The 14,213-nt window shown below is 37.9% G+C and overlaps 1 pseudogene; it reads left to right on the top strand.

Moving 5' to 3' along the window:
- Gm15163 (predicted gene 15163) lies at positions 1,309 to 3,540 on the top strand (annotated as a pseudogene).

Genomic DNA, 14,213 nt, shown 5'->3' with positions numbered 1-14,213 from the left:
GTGATATACAAGCTTTCAGAGGAGGGTGGCAGCCAGAAGTCCTTTCCAGCTATTATGCCTATGAATTAACAACAACCAGAACAGCACAATAACCCTAAGAGTGTAGTAGCAGCATGCATTCACTTGGTAGTAAGCGATATCTCTCTGAGTTAAGACTCAATCAAGAGGGAAAGTATGCCTGGTACCAGAAACCTACCCAACTACCCAGGGATATTGAATTCATGTATCTTGGAAGAGAACCACAATCACAACTTTACTAAACCAGCACAATCACCAGCAATTAGCTTAGTTGAAGTGGGAAGACCCATTCTAAATGTGGGTGGCACCATTACCTAGATTGGTATCCTGGACAAAATATATTTTTAAAAATGGGTTAAACTCAAGAATTTATTACATTCTAAATCCCAACTACAAACACAATGTGATCAGTTGCCTCATGATCCTAGTACCATCACTTCACCATCACAAAGGACTGGACACCCAAGCTGTGAGCCAAAATAAATACTTTCTCTCTGAAGTTCCTTTGGTCAGGAATTGTACTGTGGCAATGAGATAAGTAACTAACAGGGAGGGTAAGGGCAATGCTTGGATTGGTTTGTATAAGAGCAGGTTGATAACTTCTCAAAGTGCCACAATCCAGTTTTAAACCTCCACTGCTTATTTCCTGCAACACAATCCAAATTCCTTTGCATGATATATAACCCTTTTCAAGGAAACAAAGTACATTGTACCTGGCTCTAATACATATTCTTAGCTCTGTTGTCAAATCCAGTGCTGCCTTCTAGGTAATTCTTTTATCACTAATTGCTAAATGATTAAAATGGCCTTTGGCTAATAAGAGGTCCTGGAGTTTTTGAGGTGGGAGAGGGAGGACAGAATGGATTTGGCTAAGAAGGAGAAATAAAGGAGAACTTGTCTTTGTTCAAATCCTATGCACTCTCACTCTTTTTAATTGAGGCAGCTGATTCTCTAAAGGCAAAACCTCTTTCATATAAAAGTAGGTTCAGCACAACTATTGGTGTATTCTCTGTTCAGCTCATTTTTAGGTAGTAGTCATGTTGATGCAAGACTTTATGGGTATAATTTCTGACATTAGTTGTAGGTGACACAATCTCATAAAACAAAAACAAAAACAAAACCCTTCCTGGTCCTTTGGATATTAGTCTTTCTGACCCCACTTCCACAATGTTCTCTGAACCTTAAGTGTGGGAGTGCATTGTAGATATAAATCCATTGAAGTGGGACTCCAAAACTGACTTTTTGTTATGTCTTTCTTTAATGGTATCTAGCTGCAGCAAAAAGAAGTTTCCTGGCCGCCTCTCTTCAGGTTCCTGGTTAAGATGGCGTCCCCGGTGGCCATCTCGGCGCAGGCTGGGAAGCTTCTGCGAGAGCGAGCGCTGGGGCCGCTCCTGGAGGTCAGGTCCCAGGCAGGTCACTTAACCCCCCGAAGATGGCTGAACCTGCAGGAGTACCAGAGCAAGAAGCTCATGTCAGAGCACGGAGTGAGAGTGCAGAGGTTCTTTGTTGCCAACACTGCTAAAGAGGCTCTGGAGGCAGCCAAGAGATTGAATGCAAAAGAAATTGTTTTAAAAGCCCAGATCTTAGCTGGAGGAAGAGGAAAAGGTGTCTTCAATAGCGGTTTGAAAGGAGGGGTTCATTTAACAAAAGACCCTAAAGTAGTGGGAGAGTTGGCTCAACAGATGATTGGTTATAATCTAGCAACAAAACAAACTCCAAAAGAAGGTGTGAAAGTTAACAAGGTGATGGTTGCTGAAGCCCTGGATATTTCTAGAGAAACGTACTTGGCCATTCTAATGGACCGGTCCCATAATGGCCCTGTGATAGTGGGAAGTCCTCAGGGGGGCGTTGATATTGAGGAAGTGGCAGTTTCCAGTCCAGAACTCATCTTTAAGGAGCAGATTGACATCTTTGAAGGGATAAAGGATAGCCAGGCCCAGCGCATGGCAGAAAATCTGGGCTTCCTTGGGTCTCTGAAAAACCAGGCTGCAGATCAGATTAAAAAGCTGTACCATCTCTTCCTGAAGATTGATGCCACTCAGGTGGAAGTGAACCCCTTCGGTGAAACTCCAGAAGGACAAGTTGTCTGTTTTGATGCCAAGATAAACTTTGATGACAATGCTGAGTTCCGACAAAAGGACATATTTGCTATGGACGACAAATCCGAGAATGAGCCCATTGAAAATGAAGCTGCCAGATACGATCTCAAGTATATAGGACTGGACGGGAACATCACCTGCTTCGTGAATGGTGCTGGGCTGGCCATGGCTACCTGCGACATCATCTTCCTGAACGGAGGGAAGCCAGCGAACTTCTTGGACCTTGGAGGTGGTGTAAAGGAAGCCCAAGTCTATGAAGCATTCAAACTGCTCACGTCTGACCCCAAGGTGGAAGCCATTCTCGTCAATATCTTTGGTGGGATTGTCAACTGTGCCATCATTGCCAACGGAATCACCAAAGCCTGCCGGGAGCTGGAGCTCAAGGTGCCACTGGTAGTCCGGCTTGAAGGAACTAATGTGCAGGAGGCTCAGAATATCTTCAAGAGCAGCGGACTCCCCATCACGTCAGCTGTGGACCTGGAGGATGCAGCCAAGAAAGCTGTTGCCAGTGTGGCAAAGAAGTGATGTTCTCCCTGGCTCCCACGAAGAAGGGCATGTCCCTGACTACTGTGAAAGCAATTGTTTTCTCACTGGGAAGGGACACACACAAGGATCATCATGTGAAAAATATTAACTCTGAACTTTCTCAAATACGTTATCCAGAGTGCCTAAAGCTGAATTTATACTGTAGTCATTGTTTAAAAAAAAAATCACTCCTTACAATTTCACATCTTCTCTTGCCCATTCAGTAGCAGGGTCTACCAGCTCTGGGCCACAGTCAGTTTAGCCAAATAGTGTGCATACATACAGTATTTAAAGCCAGATCTAGGTTCATTCACAAGGGCATTTATTCTACATTAGAAAATTTTACAGAACCCTCAAGTTCAGACAGGCTGATATTTAACATAGTGGCTTCCAGAAGGGTACAGCTAAGACACCCGAGCTTCTGTGACCAGTGGTCTCCACTGGCCCCTAATTCCAGTACATTAAGAAAGCCCATGAACATTATAAAGTGTGGCTTATATTGGGCATCCCGTGTTGATATATGTACATTGCACACATTTTACCCTGTGCCTTAATGTTGAATCTACTGTTTGCCTCACACTGAGTTACTGCCAGAAGCCTTAGTCATGGGTGTGAGGTGGAAGGTTTCATTTTGTGTCAGAGTTGCTGAATGTTAATCTATTTCATAAAGAGTCACACTAATGATCTAGCTGCTGGTAGCGGCCAGGCTTTCCCCTCTTGTCCCCTCCACCTCACATCTATCAGTTTGCCACAGAAAGATGAGAGATGCCATTGGACAGAATGTGACCTTCCTAATGATGTCCTTTTTTGTGACAGGAATTTTCTTAACTTGATTTTTTTGATTTAATTTTGATAAATTTATAGTCCTATACATTTTAAATAAAATTGTTTTTCAGTGAAAAAAAAAGAAGAAGAAGAAGTTTCCTTGATAAGGGGTGAAAGGTACACAATCTTTCACAGGCATTCTTAGAAGTTTGTTTCCATGGGAATTAAAAATTCTATGTAGTTGATATCGAGATTAAAAACAATAGTCATTGGTTCCAATGAATTGAACAAACTTTTTCTCTGAACAACAGTTTGAACCACAGAGAAATTGGGATAAGTGAAGTATATAATCATATTTAGTGAATACTAGGTTATATTCTAACATGGTAAGTAAATGGAATATCACTCTTGATTATTATAGTAAAAACTTAGAAGTAGGTTATAATTGTTATAATCAATTGTACTGTATAATTATATTAAAGAAATTAAGATTATTTAATATCTGGGCAACACAAATTTGGTGGGTTTACATAAGAGTACCTTTTCTTAAGAGTAGAAGCCATTCTTCTATAGGCAATTGTGTCTAAACGTGCATAGGGTTGCCTGAAGGCTCTCTATCATATGAATGTGTTAGATGTATAAGATAGAATCCTCAGAGATGTGGATTTGAAAGCAAGATGACTTGTGCATGGCTTTTGTTAAGCAAAAAATATTTTTGAGATTAAGATGGAGAAGATGCTAGGGACAGAAAATCCATTCAAAGGAGTTATCAGACTACAATACAATTATGTCCTATGTAAAGAGATGAACCAGAAGCTGAGTGGAAGCATCATTGACTGATATGCAGCCAAGGAAACGTCAAGGCTGCAAAGCCAGTGCTCCAGATAACTTTTGGTCTTTAGTACTATCCTGTATGTCCTTGGAATGGAGCTGCTTGATGAAATCCCAAGTTGTGCTCATTGATTAGTAACTGTGTGTGTGAAGGGGAGGGTAGCTTCATGAAAAGGCTGCAATGAATCTCAATGTGCAGTAGTTGGAGATCAACGGAGAGGTCATTTTACTGTCTTCAACAGTGTTCATGATTGACTATGTCCTTCCTGAGTTTCAAAAAACTCATGCAGCCCTCTGCTTAGTACATTTAGCAAGTGATTTGAAGAGCCAAGTTTCATAAAGTACTTCGTTAAGAATGACCAGATGAGGGCAATTTGAGCTGATTGTGTTGGAAACATCTGAATATGCCATCTGACTACTTAAACAAATTAAGTTGATTTGCTGTTGGTTTTACTTTTTTGAGGATTCTATGGCATCAAATGACTTTCTATTGAAAAAGAAAAAACTGCTATTGTAAAGAGGGAAAAGGTAAATGTTATTCTCAGTTTCTGGGTAAAGCTGTCAGGCTGAGGAAGTTTTTGACATTTCATTATAGGTAGAAGCACTTTGTGTAGTCTTTATTTTATACTCAAGATAACTTTTAGTTTGGCACGTTTGTTCTAAAATCATGCTCCCATCAAATGAAAAGGAAAAACAATTAGAAAAAGACACTTTTGTTTGAAATCAGTATGACTGCATAAAATGTATTAGTAAAAACAGTGAATAATCTTAATCTCTTGATAAATTGCCTACTCTAGAGAGCATGGGCAACTCTTGTAGCATCTACTGAGAAACAAAAACATCCTGTCAAGATGACATCTGTTTCTTCAGTGGAACATATTAGGAGTCATGAGGTTTTAAATATGACACAGTGAGCAGCATCATATACTTAGTCAGCTGCCAAGGAGAAGTTTGCCTTTCTTCTTGGGAATCCATTAATTCTAATGTAAGGCTTTCTACGGAAACTATAAGGCTTAATGTCATAACTTAATGTCATAATTCTTAATGCCTTAGGATAATATTGAAACAATTGCTGAGTGGCTGTAGTAATATATGTCAAACAAATATATCAACAACAACAACATCATCATCAACAACAACAACCATAAAGACAAAAAAAATGCAGGCACATTATTTTTCTTATGATAGGAAACAAAGAAAAGAGAATGCAAAAATGCAAGGTCTCTAGAGGCCTGCGCCCTGGATCAGTATACTGTCACTTCTGTCTCACATTGATCAAAGCTTATCCTATGGCTAAAATGATAGTCAGGGGACAGAGAAATATGCTCTACCTATGATAAAAGCTCAGATAATATATAGATTCGAAGAATTCTGATGAATTGAGACCAACTAGCAATTTACCACATGGAGGAGAAGCTACATGTGTCCGCTTTGATCATGTGCTCAATCTCAGTTATACAGTAAATGCTGAGCAACTCAGCCCCAAGCATGGCACATGTTGTCTGTCCTTCAGAAGCAGAAACCATTAGCTGTTCACTAAATTCTATTATCACTTTGTAGAAATATGAATTTGATGCTTCAGTCCTTGAAGCATCAAACAGTCCTTGAAGTTTGTCGGTCATGTGACTGAAATATGGTCAAAGAAACTGGAGTGAAAATTTCAAGTATAGTTCAATAAATTCTAAACATATATCTCTATGATCTTTTTCCAATGGACAGGCATGATGATACTTCATGTTATCCCAGAACCCAAATAATTTTCTGACATAGAATAGTCTTTATTTCATGTTGTCTGATACATGTATTTTTCCATGTATTTTGAACAAATAAGAGAAATGAAATTCCACTGTTGAACTGTTATGTTTATCAATCATTTATGATAGCAGCTAGCCTAGAATACCCTGACTATATCTGTACTCGCACCACATAATGTACCCCACCTCCTGTACCTATTTACTTCTAACCTTTGATTCACCGATTCATAGCCGTAGACTTGACCTTTGAGTGTGGTGACAAGGTATTATCCACCTTTTCAACACTTATTACTTTGCTCCAGACCGGTCAGACTTCGATTTTCTGGCTCTGGGATTCTCTTGAAATATTCCATTTTGGAATGATATAAATTGCTAAAATTCTATTCATGATTTATCTAGTACAGATTGTATTTACTGGAAGTTCTTCACATCAGACATGTTTTTTTGTCTCAAAGTAAACACCTGCCATCAAGCCCTTACTAATGTGGAAAGAACTTAAATTATTTAAGATAGACTATACCTAAGTTTGAATTGTGGCTTTGATATTTATTAATGATTTAATTGGGGGCTTAGTGTCCATATCCTCCTTTTGAAAATGGAGGTAAACATTATATTTACCCCATCTAGTTACTGACTTTAGTGGGATTGCTTCAAAATTGTATTCATTCAGGATGTTGTTGGTTGTGGGTTTCTCACATATACTCATATATAGCTTTTATTTGGTAGAGGTATGTTCCTTTTAGTCCAATATTCTTTAGGACATTTATTATGAGGGCATATTGGATTTTTGTCAAAGTCTTTTTATTGACATGATTATGTTATTTTTGTCTTTAAGTCCACTCACATAGTTTATTACATTTATTGACTTGTATGTGTTTTGTTGAAATACCACTTTGCCTTAGGAAGAAAACTATCTGGGTCATGGCATACATTCTTTTTTGATTTATATCTGTATTTTGCTTGCAAGTATTTTACTGGGTATTTTTGAATCTATGTTCATAAAGAATGTTCACCTGTAGTTTTATTCCCCCCTCCTCTGGTGTGCAATGATCTGGTTTTGGAGTACTCCTTCTGTTTCTTTTCTTTTTGACACTTTAAGAAGCATCATGGGAAGAAGCATATGGGAGGGTTTGAAGGAGGAAGCAATGGAGAAATATAATTATAAAGAATTAAAACTGTCAGAAACGCATGTGTACGTGTGTGTGCACACACACACACGCGCACACACACACACACACACACACACACACAGAGAATTTGTGAATTTTTTGTAGATCATCTTTCTTTTTTATTAGATATTTTCTTTATATACATTTCAAATGCTATCCTGAAAGTTCCCTATACCCTCCCTCTGCCCTGCTCTCCTACCCACCCACTCCCACTTCTTGGCCCTGGCATTCTCCTGTACTGGGGCATATAAAGTTTGCAATACCAAGGGACCTCTCTTCCCAGTGATGGCCGAATAGGCCATCTTCTGATACATATGCAGGTAGAGATACGAACTTCGTGGGTACTGGTTGATTCATATTGTTGTTCCACCTATAGGGTTGCAGACCCCTTCAGCTCCTTGGGTGCTTTCTCTAGCTTCTCCATTTGGGGCCCTGTGTTCCATCTTATAGATGACTGTGAGCATCTACTTCTGTATTTGCCAGGCACTGGCATAGCCTCACAAGAGATAGCTATATCAGGGCCCTGTCAGCAAAGTCTTTCTGGCATATGCAATAGTGTCTAGGTTTTCCTTCACTCATTTGGAATTGGTCTGTTTAGGCTACTGACTCCTTGGTTTAATTAATATTTCTGGTTTTGCAAAATCTAGAAATCCATTTTTTGGGGGTAGGTGGGGGTGTTGGTGTTGGTCCAGCTTAATGATAACATGCTTTTAAAATATTTCCTAATAGTATTCTGAATTTCTTTTGTGTCTATAGTAATGTTTCCTTGTTCTTTTCTGATTATGTTAATCTGGGTCCTTCCCTTCTTTGTTTTTGTTGGTTGGATCAAGGGTCTGTCAATCTTGTTTATCTTCTCAAAGTAAGAGCTGTCAGATTTGTTTTGTTGTTGTTGACTTTTGCTCTAATTTTCCTTATTTCTTGTCTTCACCTGGGTTTATGTTTGATTTGTTCTTGTGTAAGCCATTTATGCTTGCTCTTTGTGATTTTTAATGTAAGTTCTCAGAGCTATAACTTTGTCTTGTAAGACTGCCTTTAATTTATCCCAGATGTTTTGTTGTGTTGCATTTTCATTTAGCCCCAGGAAAATTTTGATTTTCTTAATTGTATCTTTGACTCATTCATCATATAGCAATGTATTGTTTAATCACCACCTGTTGACACATTTAGTAGAGACTTATTTTCTGTCTATTTTTAAGTGTTATTGTACTGTGTTCAAATAGGATACAAGAAACTGTTTAATCTTTTTGAATTTGTAATGATTTGTTTTCTTTCTCAGGCTGTGGTCTATTTTACAAAAGATTCCACATGCTGCTCAGTATTGTTTGTATTCTTTAGTGTTTGCTGTAATATTCTGTAGATATTTGCTAAGTCCATTTGTTGTATTATGTCAAATAATACTGATGTTTCTCTGTTTATTTTTGTCTGGATAACATGTCTATTAGAGAAAGTGGGATATTGAAATCACCTATTCTTAAATTACAGATGTTAATCAGTGTCTTTAAACCTTAGTAATGCATTGTTTTTTTTTTTTTGATAAAATTGGGTACTCCAGATTTTAGAGCATACATGGGAAAATAATGTCTCATTGGGCTGGGAAGTACTGGCACATGACTTTAATCATAGCACTTGAGAGGTAGAGGCAGACATATTTTTGTGAGTTGTGAGTCAGTCTGGTCTGCAGAGTGAGTTCAAGGACAACCAAAGCTACACAGATGAACCTCGTCTCAAAACAACAATAACAACAACAAAACTACACACACACACACACACACACACACACACACACACACACACACACCTGTGTGTGTGTATATATATGCACAACAACAGCAACAACAAATGTATATGTAATGTCTTGCTGGTTAACTGTTCCCATGATTAGAATGAAGTGCCACTTTTTATCCTTTTTTATTCAATTTGAAGTCTATTTAATCAGATATTAGGATAGCAGTGCTGGTTGCTGATCCCCCTTGATTGGAATAATTTTGCCCATCCTTTTATTCTCAGGTGTTGCCTATATTTTGAGCTAAGATATATTTCTGTTAGACATCAAAGAGGTAGATTTTCTTTCTTGATCCATTCACTCTCTTTTATCTTTTGATTGAAGAATTGAAGCCATTACTATTTAAAATTATTATTGAAATATGTGTGTTGATTTTGGTCATTTATGTTGAGTTTTAGTAGTGTTTGTGTTCTTGGTTTTGATTTTTGATCTTTTATCTTAGTATTGTTTTTCACAGTCTGATATACTCATCTCTCACGAAAATAATTCTTCACATAGTTTATTTAGGGCTGGTTTGTTGGTTATAATTTTTAAAGGCTATTTATGTCACAGAAACATTTTCTTTCTTCTTCAACTCTGACAGACAGTTTTGGGAGGTGGATTTTTCTAGGCTTGCCATCATGGTCGTTTAGGTCTTGAACTGCACTGATACAGGCTCTGCTGGCTTTCAAAGTTTCAGCTGAGAAATCAGCTGTTGCTCTGATGGGTTTTCCTTTGTACATTACTTGTGTTTGTTCTGTTGCTTCCAATACACTTTCTTTTTTCTGTGTACTAAGTGTTTTAACTATGATATCTCATGGGTATTTTGATTTGGGGTCTTGTATATTTGGGGTTCTGTGCTTTTTAAAAAAATCTAGACATGTATCTTTCTTTAGACTGAGGAAGTTTTAAGTCCTTCTCTGTCTGACTGTCTCATTATGGATAAAGTGTGCCCCTTGTTTGTTGTCTATGGACTTGGCCATATAACTTACTTTTATCACCTGTTATGAAGGCATGAGTTATAGCATGCTTCACAGAGTCTCTTTTCTAACTTCTCTGCTATCACCGCCGTTGAAGTTTTGAAAGAAAGATGAGAGACAGGAAACAGTGCTGTTTCACTCAGTGTAGTTTGAAGATGGATGTTCCATACTACTTGTAGATTTGTGATACCATTATTGACTATTCAAGATTGGGGGTGATTTCTTCTGAAGTATTGCTATGATCATATATGTTACATTTGGGGGACTTAAATTCCATTTTGATAGCCATAGCCGCTGTATCCTGGGCCTACAGAGATGCTTGTTGTCATGTGACAAATGTCATGGTTATGTCTAGGCAGAGAAAATGCCAGGGTACAATACTTAATAGAATCATAACTCCTGGGCTTAGGAGATAAATGGTTCTTTAACTTTTGTAGCTGGACAGCTCACTCTTAAAGCATGCAGGGGCTGACAGTCCATCTGGCTTGGCCGCTGTCTTCTATTCTAGAATGAGCATAGCTAATTGTAAGAACTCACTAAGATACAATAGACTATCAAAAATAAGAGCAATGGTAGGAAAACCAATAAGGTTGTGAATATGTTTAGGAATTGTTGAAAGATGATCTTGGTGGGGTAAAACACTAAATATTAAGAGTGGTTCATAGTCAGGGAAACCCAAGTAGTTACCTGGAAGTCCAGGTCTTTTATTTGGCCCAATGTATTTCAAGTTCCAACATGTGTCAGAAACTAGGGAAAGCCTAGGAGGTTCATCTGGTGAACTATGGTAGGTAGGCTGTTATCTGCTCTGAATATACCCACTCCTTGACCTGATGCTCTTTTTACTTGTTAGGAAAATTAAAATTAAAATTCAAGAAATAATGGGCCATTTTAGAAAAAAAAAAACTGCCCTGCAGAACATGCATTAGAACAAACAATTTTCATAATGAGTGCCAAGAGATTGATTCTTTGCTCCACTTGCAGCTGCTACAATTTACACATTTCTCTGAATAGTGACAAGCAATTTCAGAAGTGACACGAACCAGCTATAGCTATCCTTGCAAAACCTGGATCAGGCTAACAATGATAATTTCTAGGCTCTCACGTCATCACAAGTTTCATAGTAATAAATAACAGTGATAATGCCTCCTTAGATTTGAGAAGGGAACAGTAAAGTGGAAAAGTAATAAACATATAAATTTCATGGGCTAAGTTGTGGACAGTTTTACAGGTAAAACTTATCTTGTAAGAATTCATGGATAATAAAAGCATATATAAGTTTGCATTTTATAGCTTGCCAGTGTGTAAACTATCCTCCTCTCTCTTTTAATTGGGAGTTATAAGCCTTTGGAAGCTTGAGTAGTTATCAAGAGCAGACAAAGAGCTGTCTATAGTCACACGGCTTTCTGTCTGGATACCCTGCTCACCACTGTTCATAACTACCGTCTACATCCTTTTAGGTATAATTTAGACTTAATCATGGACTGTACTATCCCTGAGTTTACTATCTCCTGTCTACTTTACTTTCTGTAGCTACCCAGTGTTTTGTTTTGCACATGATTCCATTGCAAATTAATGGTATTAATTGTGTTATGTTCTCACCCCTAGTTTCTCCCTTCCTCAAAACATCTGAGTGCTGTGTACTATAGCCATCTCTTAGAAACTACTAACTAGAGGTTATATGACTTTTTTTTTTAGAGCAACCAGATCATTTTGTCTTTCATTCTTCATAGGATACCAATTAATTCCAAGAGACCCCTTTCTTTGTCCTGTTATCTGTAGGCTTCTTGGAAGGTCACTGGTTGTTTTGTTCTTGTCCCCCAACTTAGCTCTTTTATCTCTATACAGTTGTCAGTGCTATAGCAGGGGATATGCAAGCTGATGGCTGGCCTATCTCAAATATGCCTGTCTTAACTTATGTGTCACTGGTAAATTTTTTCCATTTTTGGCTAACATTTTCTCTCTCCTACTTTTTAACTTGAACAACTTCACTGATAGGACTTAAGGAAATTTGGTCAGCATCAGGGAAAGGAGATCATGCTTGTAAACCTCCAGTTACAGAAAATGCTTTTAGATCCCTGGAGTGGACTCCCTCTGTTGTGTTCAAAGAACTGCTCTTGTGCTTAGCTGGTTGGTTTGATGCTTGTCTAACGGTGTTAGAGATTGAGGTCTTGCCATTCTCTAGTCTGCATTGGGCCTCATTTGAAAGCTGATACAAAGTAAATTCTTGGTTGTGAATTTCTATGTCAGTTTTTAAATTTTGATGTAATGGAAGGGAAATAGGTAGTCACACTGTCTTTTTAGATTAAAAATATTTGAAATCTCCAGGATGCTGGCTTGGCCTTCATTCCACATGAAGAGGTTTGAGAAAATAGAGTTGATTCTGTCTTTCCCAATTTTGAGCTCACAAGAATCTGATGACTGCTACGGAAGAAAAAAAAAAACAAACAGGAAACTGATATATAATTTATTTGGTACCTTGTACCCACAGGAAACATCTGTTGTGATTTTATAAGCCTGTACAAATTCTAAGCCGGGAACTAAAGAAAATGTGTCTGTTTAAAACAGCATAGGCATCTTTTCTAAGCACATTAAAGATGTCTGCAATGTTATTTGCCAATTGTACAAAATCTCACAGGCAATGTAGCTATTTTATTTATTTAATTAAAAAATGAAACATATTTGTTAATGTGGAAAATGATGAACTACATTCTCAGAGGTCACAAGCCATTTCCTTCATTTTTGTGTGGTTGTTTCCTTGGCAATTATGATGTTTGAAACAGTGCAATACAAGTTTGGGGTTCTGGAACCACTGGTTAATTCCCTCATAAATTCATTTAAGAAATAAAGCAACAACAGACCTCTTGCAAACTACTCAGTAAATAAAAACTTAAATGTTGATGGTAATTCCTTTCCTAATGCTGACAATAGTAGTTCTAAATAATGATGGAGTTTGTTCTCTGCTCCATTTGCTGTGCACTGTGAATAATTAATCAGTTTGAAGGTTTCTATACCATGGATGAAAATACTTTGTAGGACTTTATTTTTCAAAAAGATATTGTTAACAAAATCCCCCAGGTTAAAATATGTTTCCTACACCCATACTTAAATACTGCCTGGAACATGTCTACCTATTTATTAATCACCATGCCTAGCATCACAGTGATTCTGTGAAATATCTTGCCTTGTAGACTGTGAGACTTTCTGCTCAGTGCTGAATCACTGTGCAATACATTGTCTTTCAATTTCTGTGTCCCAATTATAAAAGTGAAAAAGTTTTATAATTGAAAAGTGAAATGGGTACTGTCTAGCTGGAAATTTGATTAGTATACCAAGACCTAGCTCTGCCCAGGATAAGAGATGAACATCATGAAACACGGCATAGTTTTAAGTTCCTACCCTGCTCTGTTTCCCAGTTCCAATAGAGAGGAAGGACATGGTCAGTTACTAGTTACTCTTTTGAACCAGTTGGAAGAATACTTATCAGCTTTGAGTCATGTTGATAGTAAACCACACAGGGGTGCAGCAGCCTGCATGTCAGTATAAAACTGGCCCTTATGTCAGCACTGTGCTTTGGGCTTTTCTCAGCACTTCTCCCTATGATTCTTATTTTACCCAGAATAAATTAAAAGTGATGATGAAGATGGCCTGGAAACACATTTTCCAAGAACATGAGTTAAGGATTTCAATCATAGGAAAAGGAAGGACTGCATTTCCCTGTGTATGTTGTTCTTCCTGAATTTCATCACTTTATCACGTTTGACTTGAAAGAAGACTAGAAGAGATAGTGGCAACATTGAGAATGTGGCAGGAAATGCTGAATATAAAGGAAAAAAAATGTAAGTCTTCCCTTTTAATTTCCACAAAATAATGGTCTCGGCACTCTAATCATTGTGTTTGGTTACTGAAACAGCCTGAGGATTGTTCAAACCAGGGAAATTGCCTAGATGTGCAACTTGAGGCCAAAACAGTTTGAAAGGATAGATTCAAGGATGTGTCCAGGATTCCGAGATTGATCATACAAATTTAGGAGGTTTTTTTTTTCCCTACTGTTTCTACACAGTAAATTCCCCCAAACACACACACACACACACACACACACACACACACACACACACACACACACACAGAGTTATCAGGGCTCAAAACAGATGGGAAAAGAAAATGCACCTTCGGGTTTTTTTTTCAGTCAAACTTTTTCAGAAATTTACTGAGAGGATGGACACTTGAGATACTCCTGAGATTTGCCTGACTCACAGCATTGGGATCTGGTTTACTTAATAATGACAACATTAGTAATTGCACTTAAGCAC

This window comes from Mus musculus, chromosome X, assembly GCF_000001635.26.
Source record: "Mus musculus strain C57BL/6J chromosome X, GRCm38.p6 C57BL/6J".
NCBI lineage: Eukaryota > Metazoa > Chordata > Mammalia > Rodentia > Muridae > Mus > Mus musculus.
Note: the sequence above shows the minus strand (reverse complement) of the source record. Positions and strands in the feature narration are given on the sequence as shown.